Here is a 14,289-nt window from a genome sequence, read left to right as displayed (position 1 = left end):
GCATGAAAAAGCACGAGCGCCTGACGGAGATTACGGACATAGTTTCCATTTCTCTCCCCGGTAAACCATCGCAGAGATATTCAGCTTCGAACACAAAAAGTCACACAGCTTTCATCGAATATTGTACTTACTTTTGGTCGAATCTCAGCGAAAAAATGGAATATCTCCGTACTTCCACTGCATGTTTGTCCAGCTGCTGGTGCTCCGTGTGAATCCGTTCGATTCGTGTCTCTCCGACACTCCTCGGATTCTTGGGAGGGTTGGAAGCTCAGCAAATCAGATTTCAGAGCTGGACCTTTTTGAGCTTTATTGGCTAATAGTGCTGTCAATCATCTAGCTTTCAATTCCAGGCAATTCTATTGGCTCCTACGGTTCGAAGGATGTCTCAATGGTGAAAATCGGAGAAGGGGGGGCTGAGATACAGCCCTGAACAGAGAGTCTGAAGCAGGATTTGACCTTAAACTAAATAACTAAAAAGGGCATAGAAAGAGCTTAAAACACTCAAAAAAGGTCCAATCTTCGGTCTATTGATTCAATGAACATCATGAGTGATACATAGAAGTGATATAGAGTGTTTTTGAATTTTAAAAATACTTTTTTATTCAAATATTGGAGTATTTGATCAGTTTTCTAATTTGAAATGCTCTATATTTCATAAATGTTTCACTGTATCTATGTATAGCTGTGTATATAGAGCCTATATCAGTTGTTCTAAGAGCCCAGCATATTAAAAGTCTTGGATACCCATACTTTCCAAAAAACAATACCCTAAAAGTGCTGTTTTTCAAGATCAAGCTTTTGAGTTTTCCAAGTTCTGCTGTGTTCCATCCTTATCTTATGTGAACCAGTAACATGTATTCTGATAGTTCCATGATTTTTCTCATCTCAAAAATATATTAAAAAAAAATATTTTTTTTTTTATTTTTTTATTTTTTTATTTTTTTTTATACAATTAATTAGGTATTTCTTATCTTTATTCGAGCTGAGGCCTGCAAATAGGCCTCGTTTTTAAAAGGTTTTAAGTACTAGAAAAATGTACACATAAAATACTCAAAATGCACTTGTATATGTTGTTATCACTTGGTACAATATGTGTCAAGTGATTGCACTAATATATTAAAGCAAAATGTTACAATGAAAACAGTTGTTACAGTAACAGTAGTATTTTTACTTCACCACATTATTACATTATTAGCCTTTTTTGGTACATCTGCACTTAAACATGTTTGGTTGAGAAGTGTAAGACTTTAAAAGACATATCATTTTAGAGAAAAGGAGAGGTGAACATACTATTCTTAAATGGGAAAACGTTTTATTTGATGTACATAAATGTTTGCTTAGAACCTAGTACTCCTTTTTTTTCAAACAAAATGGTTCTGTCATCTCAGGCTGTGATTTGAATGAAAAGGAAAGGTTTTACAAAAAGAAACTGAGGGAAATCTTTTGAGATAATTTGATTTAAATGCAATAGAAGTGAAGTAGCTGTTCAAAAAGCTAATTCATTGAAATGTACTTGGCTGCCGTATTGTTCATTTACCACACTAACAAAAAATATCCAGGTCCAGAAAAAGGTCAATTTTATTTCTTAGTGTCCTTCATTAATCAACAGAAATTGAAATATACGTATGGCTTCCCCTCCTTTTTCTCTTCAACTCCAACTAAGATAATTAAATAGCTGAATAACTATTGCAATCCTCTAAAGTGGGACACAAAACACTTAGTAAATCTATAGCTCTCCTGTTGGATTACAGTGGCACCTTAACTGATGGTATCTGATGGGAGCGACTGAGCTTGGTCTCTATTGGACAAATGGATTGTCCGTTGTCAGCAGTGATGTTTCATAAATAAGTGATAAAAATGGACAATGGAAACCGTTTTAATTTCACTGGCCCATTGTTAGCTTCAGAGTTCCGCCCCTTAAACATTTATACAATTTCCGTCAAGATCAAGCTCAGAAACTCAAAGAAAGACCAATGAAAATATATGAATCGGAAACCACGAATGAGAAACACAAAGAAAACACAGGCAACACAGACACTTAATCTGTTATTATGGATGCATATCACTTGTTTTGCATTTTACATAGTAGCTCTTTGTTATATTTTGGAATGATTATAATTTTGGGCTCCAGTTTTTTGGGATGGTTTGTGATCCCACATATTTTTGCACTTTAATTAACACCTAAAATGAAATGAATCCCCAATGACAAAAGCATTACACCCAAGCACTAACTGTGGTGATAGAATAAGTAATTCAAATTGTTGGTTGTGTTAAGTCACCTCTCACAAAGTCCTGATTGTTTGCCGTATATTACTGTGTGATGCATGTCGCAGCAGACAAGGGTGCTTTCAAGGGGAATGATCTCAATCATTTGTTTATCTCAGAGATGGACTAAGACAAATTTTAGCTAAGATCAACTTAGATTAAAGATCAAGAGAACTAAAAAGTCTCACAAGGAGATACAGACGTTCTGTTACCAGTCCAAAATTAAATCCATGATAAGACAGAGCAGTAAACGACCACCTTGACATTTCACCTGTAATAAGAGGAGACACCTAAACAAAAAGACTTCACATGAAAATGCTAGTCCCCCTCTGTAAAGAATGGGACCAGTTTTGCAATCATCTCAATTTCATAAAATCTGATATTTTGCCAATCAAAGGTCAAATGTCCCATCATTAGAAAAAGGTTGCATGGGAGGCACAGGGCCCGCACAAAGCATTGAAAACACAAAGATGGCGATCAAGATACTGATAAAGGATTCCAGCAGATTCTGTTAGATGACCTCCAGCTACAGCACCAACACACATGGCAGTGGTGGATGCAGGCTGTCTTTGCCTCAGCTTTTAATAGAAACAAGTAGGGGGGAGCTTCAAGGAAGATATGTTGGGAACCACTGCCCTACAGGACACTGCATCACGTTTTCTCTACTGGATAGGCAGCCTCTGGGCCACTTTATCACATTTTTTCTACTGAAAAGGCACCCTATGGCTTACTTTATCACGTTTTCTCTACTGGAGAGCACTGTATCACACCTTCTACACTAGAAAGACACCCTAGAGGGCACTTGATCATTCTATATTACACATTGGGCTGATGTAGAGGGCACTTTATTATGTTTTGCCTACCATAGAAGCATCCAAGAGGGCACTTTTCAGGTGGTGGAATTTATTTTATATCTCCCTAAATCCCTGAGTAATATTGTAGTGTCAATAAATGAACTCATGATAATTGCTTCACCATCAAGTGAGAGCTGCAAGCTCCCTCCCTTCAAAACCTCCAAACTCATCAATGCTAATAAAGACAATCATTACTTTCTTTCTGACATGATAGCTTTTTCAAAACCTTTCCCTGTGACCACCTCCTGTGCTTGTACGCGTTTACTGCAAATTATTTCTTAACATTCTTTAATGACACGTTGAACTTCTTAATCTTCTTCAAATGCAAATAATTGACCTAATCAGACATGAAATTATCAATTTACCTAATGAAGTCTCTCCTCTCTCTAAGAATGCACTCCTACTTCTATGGTGCCGGTGCAAGCAGTTTCTCTGAGAAAGAAACAGGCTCACTAGACACGTTTGCCGTTAGTACATGCTGCTAAACCAACATCTTACCTGTTCAACCCGCTCCCTGCAAAAGTCAATTATAAGCTTTTTCATATATTAATATCACCTTTGCAGCTGGTCACTGAACGACTGCATTAACTAAATATTACATTACGAAATCAATTAAGCATAATTTAAACATTTTACATTGATAATGGGATTCATGTAAACCAGATGGAACTTTTCCATTGAACTGGACTGCATTATTACAGCTTTAGCCACAATACTACACATCCTAAACAGCAGAAAAGCAAACAAAAACAAAAATGCCACATAATTATAATTCAAGCAGTTTACAATAGTCTCCCACAGGTACAGATACATATTTGTTTCATTAAGCAAGCAAAAGTTTGATTTGATTTCATTATCACAGCATATAATCATGCTCAAAATGAGTGCTTGAATTGAATATACATTTGCTGTGGTGCAGGGTCTGGTATTGCATAGGCAACACCTGGAACAGGAAAGCACAGGAACAGGAAGACTAACGGAGACAGATGCCTCTTCCAGAGACATTGCATTCAATAAGAGTTTGGCAGAGAATCAATGAACAAGGTGGCAACAACATATGTCGCAGGGTTTAGTGGAGATCAAAAATATGATACGTGAAATGTAAATGGGAAGTGCAATATCAGACTTTGATTTCCATTTCTTATGCACTCCATTTCACAAACCCCCTCTGGTCTCTGGTTCATGGGAACTGATTATGTTTTGAAGGACAGAAAAGAGAAAAGACATACGTTCTTAAAGTTCACAAAACCCAGAGCCTCCAGGCAACAGGAAAGCCGACTAGAATGATAAAAAGTGGGACAATGCAACCACGCTCAGTTATACAATGGATAAGTGGAGGAAACAATCCAGACTCAGTTAAATAAATGTCAAATAAATAAAGCCCATTAACAAGGAACAGTTGAACTTACTGTTAAGTTTGTACTTTCCCCTGGGCAGAAAAACAGGTGACAGGAATAAACACACTTGTTAGTGTACACTCTCGCCTTGCAAGGAATTAGACACAACCTGGCAGGTAGCTCTCCTGATAATTGAAGACACTACACCGTAAACACCTCAAGGCTGTTGTTATTCTCAAATCTTGTTAACAGCTGTGTATGACAGAAGTGTGTGAGTGCAAATGTTAAGGGCATTTTACATAGTGAGATTTGTGACAAGCCACACAAAAATAACGGCACTAAGTATTTCAGGTACAAAATGTTGTCATATGGCTCACAGCTAGAAGAAAATGACTTGACACACCTAAATGCAGTTTTGTGCCATGCGCTGTGAAAACTAGTGAGGTTTGCGGATCTGTCTTCATTTTATTATGTTTTGGGTTTAGGTGTGGTGTTATTTATGATGGCCCTCAGGTGCCGAGGAAATGCACACATTTGCAAGGAAAAACACAAAATAATGAGTCAAAGCAACCTCAAAGCACAGCAACACAATAAATCACAGACTAACACTGCAGTGTTGTTGTACAAACAATACAAAGGCACAAGACCAAAACAATTAATCAGAAAACAAAGTTTCACACAAAATCTAACAATTCAGACAACAATTTGACCTAAATCAATATCACAGAGTGGAATTTAAAACCAGCCTCCAAAGACCAGCTGGGATCTGTTTATTCTCAACTCCTTGTCTGTTCTGATGCACAATGCATCTCTACATGCAAACCAGATGATTTGATTTGAGCCCTGCAATTCCTCATTTAATGACCACAAACTCTATTATTTACTTTATGTATTACTTTATTTAATAAAATGTGCCTGCGGCTGAACAAGAAACAAAAACACTATGCTATAAAGGGTGAGAAGTATCCTTTATATATACTGTGTATACTGATTTAGCCATGTGTTTTACATTTGTGTATACATTTTTTAAAATAGAAACTGGAGGAAGACCGAGTTAACCATCAAATCTCGCACATAACTGCGGGATCAAGGAAGGACCCGTGAGGTCAAGAGTGAGCCCGTGGGTGTGTGACGCGCGCAAAGCGCGGAGAGCATTAGCAAACACGATAAGCGACCATGGATCGAAGGAAGTGGCTTAATGCAAGAGGAGATAACATAGATACGTCCTTCAGTGGACCACCGTTTTCAGCCTCCAGGTGATCTTGGAAGTGAGAGAAAAAGTCTCCGTCAGTATTGAGACGTTTCCAGTGACCACCGTGCGTCCATGCGCCACGCACGTAAGACGCAGCTGAGGCAGCAGGCCTCCGAGGGACGGCAACGCCTGGATGAATGGAAGAACAAGGTCTTCGGGAGATTACGCACCTAGACGCGTCGCCCGCAACGCTTCTCACGTTAACGGTGAGTCCAGTGGTGCAGCTGCTCCGGTTTTTAACGCATGTGCATCCTGGCTGTATGCAAATCTTTTGCGCAAAACTATTGGAGTTGGCAGAGTTGGTTGAACTCAGGCCCCTGAGTTGCGCTGTGGAACTTTTGATGGAATTAATCAGCTTTGTACATTCTTGCCTTTGTTCATTCAGTTTGCATTGGAATACGTTAGCATTGCAAGCGTGAGTTTTTTCCCCTGTTAATGGTTGTAATGTGTGTTTGTATCAGACACTAAGGGCAGTCCTAATAGGCTACTGATGCATTATCAGCAGTCTTGTTTTGTTTTTTTGTCAAAGTGTGTTATGGGTTAGGGGGCTGATAACTAATAGTCTTCAGTCTTAGTAGGCAGTTATTGGCCAACAATATCTCAGCCTCTGTTCCTCAGCCATTGGCTTTATTTTAGTACTGTTGAGTAATAAAATGAAAGCCTGCAATTCGGTACCATCTGTGCACTCTAAATATGTCCTGGGTGCTTATGAAAATGACACCACATGTGCAAAGTTGCTAAATTCAGGAATCACATCTTCAGGTGTAGGAATAAGAATCAATCTAACAGCAGCCAGCATGACATAGAGCTGCACGACCTGCAAAAACAATTTTAGCAGCAGAGTAATTCGACAAAACTAGATCAGCACTTCTCCCCTTTAGATGCAGACTCAAGAAAGAAAACGCCTTAAGCATTACACAGACTTGTGCGGTAACCATGAATTGTCACCTGGCAGCTAATAATGAGTTCTATTTTAAAAAAAACAAACAACAGCTTTTGCTCCTGCAAGCTAATTGTGAATGTGTTCATGTAACTGTAGGAATGATCTGTTTGGGTGGTGATAATTGCATATGTTGTTGTTGTTGTTCAATGTACTGAGTTGTGAACATTTCCATTCTTTTCTGCGAGAACAGTTTTCTGTCAGTTGAAGCGGATAGTTAAAGTTCTTTACAGAATGACCCATGTGATGGGGTTATATGACCTCCTCTTTTGGTCAAAATATACTCTTCTTTTATTTTGAAGGTCTTCCTGGGCTCCTCAAATGCTGCATGAAAATACATTTTGGGTTTGGACTCTTTTTGCAAGCACACAGTGCTAGTAACGCATGGTTTCCGACATTAACTATGAAAGTTATTGGACCCCAGTTGATGTTTATATTATATATTGAACATAACATTCATTTCCAGAACAACTTATATTGTCATCACCTTACAAACCATATGGTCCTATCAGATTTGCAGGGTGATCCAAGGCAGCTGACATAAGCGGGACATTGCACAGCAGGGACATAATGGTGGTAATGGAATTTTGAAACTTTCTGTTTTATTGGAAGAGAACACTGTCCCTTTGTTCCATATTGAACTCGGTGGTTCCATCCATGAAGCTCATTGGAGGTAAAGAAATGGAGACACGGATGGTGTCTCCAGTGTTACTGCCTTGCAGCTTTGCGTTAGTAAGGAAACCAACTCTCTTTTTTTAAAACAGCCCTGAGTCTTGCTTACCGAATGATAAATGGTGAAATATGTACTTTTCTATAATGTTCTGCCTCATGAAAGTCTGACTCAGTTTTTAAGTCACGTAACACTATGTGTGAAGGGTTACATAATGTCCAACCATCCACATGACCTGTACATGTTATTTGGACCGTTGTATTCCTCTGTTTGGAGTTTATGAAAAAAAAATGAATGCCACCATAGTTATCTATATTAATGACATATTTGTATGACTGTTAATCCCTGTGTCTTCATGACAGAAAATGAATGAGCCCTGCCTCTTCTTCTCCACCTATCCTGAGTGGTATATTGCATTTCTTCTGATGTTCAAGCAACCTCGCAGAAAAAATACGGTAATTCTTTGCAACTTTGGAAGAATATTATATTAGTCTGTCCATTAGGTTAGTATGTTTTTTTTTCTTTAGTATGTGGTTAACAGGGTCTTAAGATTTTTGGAAGAATGCTAACGATGAATTTATCGTTTTCAAAATTGTTCCAACGCAATAGGATGGTGGACTCCTGTAGGGCAGTGGTTCCCAACATTTCTTCCTTGAAGCTCCCCCTTACTTGTTTCTATTAAAAGCTGAGGCAAAGACAGCCTGCATCCACCACTGCCATGTGTGTTGGTGCTGTAGCTGGAGGTCATCTAACAGAATCCTTTATCTTGATCGCCATCTTTGTGTTTTCAATGCTTTGTGCGGGCCATGTGCCTCCCATGCAACAACAATGACCGCGGTGAACGATATCGTTTGGATCACTTTCAGAGTGATTTAATGAGCGATAGAACCACTGACAGCCAATCAAAAGTCATCTGAATTTACAGGGCCTCACGTTCAAAACGTCATGTTCAACATCGCAGATGACACTGCAGATATGGCTCATCATTTTTTTTTAATTATAATTATTTTAAAGTATGTATTTTAATGTATTTCTTTATGTTTCTCTGTGTGTACTGTGCAGCAGTAACAGGTACCCATTTTGGGTCTCTGACACAGCAGGTGCTTGGCGTCACCGCTACAGAATGTTATCTTTCGTCAGTGTGGATGCTCACATCATTATCATTACAGCCATCTTTCTTAATATGGACTGTCCTTTTTAAAAAAACGGGTTCAAAATATGGACGGTCAAATTAGTTTAACATGTTGTTACTCCCCAATCTGTATTGCCTGCAAATAGTCCTGAGAGGCTGTTCATTAACACAAGACCTCGAGTTTCTCTGCCCTACTTTCACTCTCTGATTGACAGAATGGGGCAATTTATTTACATACTGATGACCGACAGCTTCACCTTCACCACTTAGTTCTTTGCATGAAACTGCTAGCGGCTGTTTTGTCTCTGAGGCCTCGGAATAGCGTAGCATAACACACTCATCTTTTGTGAACTCTAACAAACTAGCTCTCCAGCCTGCTTGATCTAGACAGGCACTGGTGAGATTGATGGCTGTGACTTGAAAGCTGCATTTCAGAAACTGCCTGCTCTCCCTTGACAATATTCTATAAACTGCTTCCTCTGGTAAATCTGGTGGCTCCCACTCCATCTGTCTCTGTCAGAGGGGAGACACACACACACACACATGCACACACACACACGCATCGTGATCACAGTTTCAAAACAAGCCGGGAACACCTTTCTAGTGGTGTTCTCCTCCTTTCTTGGGATTGTAGTGGGATGGAGTCAGATGATGTAGAGACTTTCATATGCATCCATTTATCAGTATCAGGATGGGTGGGGTCAAAGACAAGAAACCAGCTTATTGTCTGTTGGATGGGTCACTGTTCTACTTTTATTAAGGACCTGCTTCTGTTTTAGGGACAAGCTCCTCCTGGGTGCTGAGGGGAGCTCTGAGAGCTAAATGCCCAATTAACCTTGCCTGGCCCAGGCACACTTTTAAATGGTTCCCAAATGGCAAAAGGTAATTAATTAATTTAATGGGACGGCATGCTCACCTCATTGTTGAAAGGTGCCGAGTTCACACGACACTAATCAATGGGATTACCTTTGGCCTTATTTTGCATGCCACTGAGAGGAATCGTTGGGAAAACAAATTATGATTTGTAGGACAAGTAATTAGTCAATGAGAATACCACACTATTGTGAGACAATGAGAAAATGTGTCATTTTTACATAGCAGTTTTGCTGCTAAGTGATATATCAAATTATCATTTTCAAAAATAGCTCTCTAGCGCCCCCCTAGAAGTTGGACCAACTTGGCCAGTATGTCTGATTGACTTGAAAATCAACACGCATGTCAAGCTCCGCTAGCTCTACAAAAAAGCCTCTCAGACCCCTAAACTCCGCCAACCAAAATTTTTCGCCATTTACAATTTTGTGAAAAACACATTTTTGCAAACTCCTCCTACAAGCTTTGTCCGATTGCTACAAAATGTGCTCTAGCGTCACATAGTGGATACAGGAACTGGTGGAATATTTGCACTATATAATTTCCAGCATCACACAGTCGACGCGGGTTAAATTTAGTGAGGACTTTATTTTACAATTTGGAATTGGTTATAATAGTATATTCATCACCATTAATTAGACAGTACACCACACTTGTTTTACTGGTCTAACTGTAGCTTTAGTTGAACATGATGCTTTTTTGGCATGGCTAATCTATTGCATCCGTCTCCCTCTCTCTGCCTAAAATAGAAACGCATACTGATAAGAAACACGCCTTGTTGTGCCATTCATGTTGTTGTGCTTAGCTCACACTTCCGTACAAAAAATAAAACTTGGGCTGCTCTGCAATAATTTCATCACCTCCTCCAGACTGTTGCAACTATTAAAGCTCTCTGGCTGAAGCAAACAGTAAATGGCTGTGGGATTACTCTGTTACCTTCACGCTGTACACCATAGCTAACGGGACTGTCGCCTAGCAACCTCAACCATGTGCATTTGTTTTGGTGTTGTGTCTGTAGGTTGTTTTGCCTTATTTATGAGGCCCTCTTGAGTTCATTTGCATTGTATAGAAACTGAAATTACCACATGACCCTCTTCAATCACAACAAATAAGGAGAGCCGGAAGGATCGTCGAGGCTTACCGCTAACAAATGAGTGTTACAAGCTGCCATTTTGAGTGTAAAGAATGATTTCTTTTTTTAAATTTGAAGCTTATTTGTCAAAGCAGACTGAATAATATCAATGATAATAGATTTTCTTCAGTGTTAAGCCCCCCACAGGCATCCTTGAACATCTAACTGAACTTTGCAACACATGAACAACATTAATTGTAATTTTTAATAAACAATACATGATAAATAAACCATAATAAATCCCTTCCCATGACATGCCTGAATATATTACACAGTGCAATTGTTCTATGTGTGTCCTGTAGGAAGCAGCAAAATCTTTCATATTGCAATGTACATAAAGTGGCAACTTTACTGCTCACCCTAGTCACAGTTGCAAAGAGAGGCCAGCTGGCTACCACCCCATGGGAGAGCAAACAGTTTTGCCATCTGCCACCAAAATTTAGCGGGTCTAATATGTGCTTCTTGCCGCTGCAGTTACAGCCAGGAACCAATGCTGCTGCCAATCAATGATAGAACGAGATTTTACACCTCTGACAAACGTAGCCGAGGATACGGACTATGCAGGATTTTTTGCCATGATGTGTGTGAATGGGTATTGTAAAAAGGGCCTCTCATATTGTGGAGATTGCAGATAATCAGCCATCCAACTCTGCAGCTCTACAGAGCTTTCCAGCCTCTTGTATCTCTTTGCTTTGGTTTTATCCCAGCATATTGACGGTACGGTTGAGCCTAAGCAGCTCTCATCGACCCCTTATGGAAGCCGTTGTCAGTGGAATAGTTTTTGCGAACATTTTACCCATAAAATCTATAAGCTGATCAGATGTGGTGTGTGTCTGTCAGCATATATTGATGCATTTATATCCCATGATGGCCAGCAAAAAAAAAATCAATTAATACAGCTTTAAAATGGACAAAGTGGTAATGTACACATAGTGAAAGGCTCCACAAGGCTGAACACTGCACAACCTTATTTCCTCATGTGATGAATTAAAATGTTTTGCATCATCTGCTTTCAGAGAAATGTAATACTACTAATACCAGACGTTGGTATTTTTTCCACCTTGTGAGTCATCATGGCAAAGCGCAGCTACAAAAAGATTTGCTCAGATATAGTAGTGTCACTATTTATTAATATTAGTAATGCCAGTATTTGTGCAACGTGTTGATACTCAAATGCATTATTATACATATACAGCAGCTAAAAGTACCAACTAAATGTAAATTATCATAAAGCACATTGAGCTGAAAGTTGTCAAAATGACCCCATGACAGCTGTTAAAATGTACCCTCTGTACTTTGCTCACTCATCATCGTTTGCATGGATCTCCGTTTAATGGATACAACCGAAAACCTTTTTGGATTCACCCCACGATTCAGGCAATACACACTAATGGAGACTGGCAAAGTCCATGCAAAACTGTCAAGGCTGATGAGTTAAGTAGGGCAGAGATTTATCTGCATCAGATTTCTAACGATGCAAAGATGAGCGTGACTGATTCACTGTTGAAATTGATGAGTTGATTGCACAACCCATGTTGCCCAACCCCAGGACAGGAAGGCCATTAAATACAGTGACCTTTTGTCTTTCAATGTGACAACAATGAACTGATGACGAGGACTGAATATTTCTATATATAATCCTCCATCTTAAAGTCACCCTCTCTCTGCCCCATGCTCCATCTCTTACTTTTTACACTCTGTTTTTCTGTCCCCCCCCCATCTATCTCCCATTTTTTTAATCCTTTGCTCCACTCTTCCTCTCTGTGCATTCAACCCCCTCTCAATCTGTTTTGATCCAATTCTTAACAGCCGTGTGCACTTCTGTAAGTAAGAGTGAATCACCCAGGGGGCTCTCATCAAAAGGCTGCCAGGAAGACAAAGAGGCTGGGCTGCCCTGTGCTAACTGCCAATGTCCTTAAAGGGGACTCGCTGGCAATGCCACCTTTGATCAGTCCACCATGACTGTATTCCCCACAGCACCCGGACTGTTAGCTATCTTTTTGTGTCATGATCTAGCATTCAAACCACCTGTGTCTTTCAGTTTAAGTAGCCACTTATTGAAACACCTTATATCCTCTGTAGAAGCTTTTAAGTTTTAGTATTATTCATTAGCACTTTTTGCCTGTTAACCAGACTAATCTGCGAGCTTATGTTTAATTTGCTGTGGCATACGTGTCTGGTCCACATCCACTGTGGACAGAGTTCCAGCAGCCTGAGATGTGCCAGGCCAATCACAAGTGTTTCTCTAATAAGGGGGTGTGTTTGAGAGGAACGCCGTAAAGAGGAGCGCCGTTTAGACATTTTTGAAAACAATCAAGTTCGCTGTAGCTGACGTGGAACTTATTGTTAAAGCCATTATTGAGTCGGCATTGAACAAACTGGACGGTATGTTTTTGTTAAAATAAAAACAATCAACTGCGCTTTTTCTTGAGAAGGATGACGCGTTTGCCAACTTTCGACAAGATTTGACAAAAGTTGAATATACCAACTCATAATATACCATTTAATATCTGCATGTTGTAGCCTGTTTTTTTTATCCTTCACTCAGGCGTTATTCATATTTTATATCCCACCCCCCTGGTCCCACTGTAATGTTCTTTGATTGGCTACCTTGCTGTGATTGGACCTCCACAGTGAGCAGACATGGTCACTGGTTGCTCAGCCCTACGTCACATATTGATAAACAGATAACACCATCACCAAATGGTAAGTTCACCTTTACCATTTGGTCAGGCAATGTCAGGCTACAGCACTTAGGTTTCAATGTAAGAGTTATGGATTCAAATGGAACTCTTGGAGTAAGATTTGGAGGTTGAACTGTGACCATCAACACAAAATTTGTATTTTATTTATACGTTTTAATAACAATGTCACAATTTGGTGTGTATCATCTTTAAGCCAGGGAACTTTTTTTTTTTTACCCCGCTGAGATTTAAAATTTCTGATTAAGCATACTTGTGTTGACGTCTCTATGGGGGATGTATGGAAATTGTACAGGGGTTGGACTAAGGGGTCCTCCTGCTTCAAGCAGAGTAGTAGGCTAAGGTTTTTGATATGGCAAGGTCGGGCTGGAGTTTAGGCCACCTGCTGTCAAAGCACAAGGACAAGGTCAGCCTTGCTGAGCCAGTGCAGTGTCAGTCAAGCTGTGCACCAACGTTACTGCTACCCCTTCCTTTCCTTCCCCACCCAGAACTTACATTCTTGCTGCCCCACTACAAAGGACGAGTGGAGGGTGGGAATGGCGCTGTGTCCCTCCCCTCCATCTGGTGCCGCATGCCTCTGTCAGGATGTCAGCCTGCACATAGTAATGAAGGGTGTCATCAAGGTTACTGCAGGCTGGAATGTTGCCTGCTCCTCCTCCTCTCTCTCTCTCCCCCTGTATCCCTCATTACCGTCTTGTGTAGCACAAATTGTCTTTTTGTGTGACAATCTAGTTGTTGGTATATCATTTATTTAGGGGTTGGTTTCAGTGAGTAGTTTTCCATCCACTTGCAGTGAACACCCCTTAAAGTAGATTGACGCCCTAATGACTTGCTTTTGATTCAGAATACAAGGCAGGAGTAAACAAAATAGTTTCTGTATAGCATTTTATTTTAGGCCAAACTATTGAGGCATGTATAGTAGAGATGTTGATAATTAACCGTTAACTTACGTTACAAATTTTGACCGATTTTAATGCTATCAGTTAAACGGTTAAAAGGAATATTGAACATTTAAAAAAAGCTAAAAGGCTAATAGCTGATCCACCTTAAATGTTGGCCCACTCTAAGTGAGCCTGAACCGGAGTTGTTGCTAAATTAAAAAAATTTAATTTAGCATCACTAATAAAAATGTGAT

The sequence above is a fragment of the Cebidichthys violaceus genome, unplaced genomic scaffold (genome assembly GCF_023349555.1).
Source record: "Cebidichthys violaceus isolate CVI_PGR_0920_01 unplaced genomic scaffold, fCebVio1.0.p SCAF_12, whole genome shotgun sequence".
Lineage (NCBI taxonomy): Eukaryota > Metazoa > Chordata > Actinopteri > Perciformes > Stichaeidae > Cebidichthys > Cebidichthys violaceus.
The sequence above is the reverse complement of the archived record's forward strand: the minus strand, read 5'-3'. Positions refer to the sequence as shown.